This window comes from Austrofundulus limnaeus, unplaced genomic scaffold, assembly GCF_001266775.1.
Source record: "Austrofundulus limnaeus strain Quisiro unplaced genomic scaffold, Austrofundulus_limnaeus-1.0 Scaffold593, whole genome shotgun sequence".
Taxonomy (NCBI): Eukaryota; Metazoa; Chordata; class Actinopteri; order Cyprinodontiformes; family Rivulidae; genus Austrofundulus; species Austrofundulus limnaeus.
Genome location: NW_013952995.1, coordinates 143103 through 145583, shown reverse-complemented (window position 1 = coordinate 145583; position 2481 = coordinate 143103).

The window sequence follows — 2481 nt, the reverse complement described above, 5'->3', positions numbered from 1 at the left end:
AACATATGGTTATTTGATACTGGAGCAGACAATAATTCTGTACTTTTAAACAACCTCCTGCACTGATTCCAGATTTTATTGTGTGAGTTACAACCGGATTAGAAGTATAAGTTGAGATTGGTTGATTAAACAGTAACCGGGAGCAAAGTAAAGCAGAGAGAGAGCTCGCCGTAACTGATTTCCTCTCTAGATTTACCCAAGTAGGAACAGGATTGTCCTCTCTCAACCAGTACAGTGAGGCTCTAATGTTGGCCGCCCAGTTCAAAATTTCTTCTTTGAACAAAATAATCTGTCAAGTTTCTCAATTTTGTAAGAATTTTATTTGAAAGCGTCCTGAAGACTGAAATTTTGTTTTCATTATGGTTAGACACACTGATAAGTGGCTTTGTCAAATAAATCCGCCTTAGTAACTCGTATAAATTGACTTCTAATGTAATCTAAACCACATCTATCACGTCAAGTCTCGCTGCCATTCTGTACTATCTTGGAAACCTAAAGTAAAGTAGAATACTAGTAGAACAATATCAAACATTTAGAGCTAGCAGGAGTGTGCAAAAATGTGTCATTGTGATCATTGTGAGGTAAGAAGAAGGTGACGAAAAGCTGTTTCAAGGTGTTAAATGGAAAAAATATATATATCTACATCTGGCAGGTGTTTACATCCACTCATTCTGGGTTATGATTTTTTGAGAATGGAATGATTATACAACATAGAACTTCAGTGATTTTTAAAGAGGATTTGGGTTCACTTGTTTCAACTTATTTATTATAAACTTTCATCTACTCAGTCAAAAATATACATAGACTCAAATATTCACATAGCCCCCTCACTAATTTTTGTACAAATGACCCTCAACGAGTTAAACCTCTATCAATTCTGTCAGTCAATTCTACAAATATTGAGCTAATGTTGGGCATAGCTGAGAGTCAGTCTCAACATTTACTGCTATCTCCAACAGATCACACAAGACCTCGCAATATTTTGCCAGATTGTGCCAAAACAGCTCTAAGCTAACATAAAATAATCTTAGTCTAAATGGCATGAAAGGTAGCGGGCGATATGCATTCCTTCAAGAACTGCTAGGTCAGGGATGTCAAACTCATTTTCAGGGAGGGCCACATGAGCATTATAGTGGCCCTCAAAGGGCCAGTTGTAATTAACTTTGACTTTTAACTTTGACTAAACAGGAGCCGTCACGTTCCTCCTCTCCTACAGCTGAGCACTGTGTCATGCTTTGTAGTGAATCAGAAGGGCCGACTCCCGTCAAGTGAGCAATGTTTTTTCCCCTCTCTCTGGCCCTGTGACCAATCACATGCAAGAATATGAGACATGGGTGGGCAAACTTAGTTCTCGGGAGCTGTTATCCTGCAAGTTTCCCTTGCTCCTCTGCTCCACACAACTGATTTGAATGAATAAGTGATTAATCGACTTCTGCAGGACTCGTAAAGGTAATTCGATAACTGAATCGGGTGTGTTGGAGCAGAAAAACAAGTATGCAGGATAGCTGCCCTGGAGGAGCAGAACTGCCCACCCCGATAGGACCACACAGTTATGACAACAGAGAGAACAGATGTGACAATCAGGTGGAGCATCTGTCCATCCCATTATAGGCTCAGTTTATTTGATCTGTTAAATAAAAATTAAGTTTGATTAAAATATTAAATAAATGTAAGAATTCCTGCTTTGATAACAAAACAAATACACACAATCAGGCAATTATAAGACTTCTCATAAAAACATTAAATGTTAAACATTTTATTCACAAAGTATTCATATTTACCAAAATATAAGGCTGCAGATGACAAAAACTGGCTCTCTGAAAAGAGCCCGCTAACAATCAATAACTGAGCTCTTTACATTGTTCTTCCTATAAACAGTGTTTTAACGTGCCCTCTTATCAACACTATGTGTACTACTACTAAATGTGAAATAAATAATACAGAAATACTATTAAAAGTAAAAGAGCTTTACTCACTGTTGTGTTGTAGTGAGGAGCCGCCATCTTTTTTTAACACTTCAGTTGAAAAAAGAACTTATAATTAGTTTCTTAATTTCTTCATCATCAGTGATTTTTTATATGAAGAGGAAATAGGAAAAGAAGGGAAAAAGAGGAAATGCAATTAGAAAGATTGAAATAGAGATTAGAAATATATTAAATGTACACCAAGAAAATACAAGGCCACACACCCGACAACTGTCCGCTCACCTGAAAATAAATGGATAAAAGAAAATATAGCAACAAAATACATATCCATATAACAATAAAATTCATTATAATTTATCTGTAAAGCATGCATATATATTAAATATACACCAAGAAAACACAAGGCCACACACCCGACATCTGTCCGCTCACCTGAAAATAAATGGATACAAGAAAACATTGCAACAAAATACATATCCATATAAAAATAAAATTAATTATAATTTCTCTGTAAAGCATGCAAACATATGTACAGGTATATACCCATACATACTGT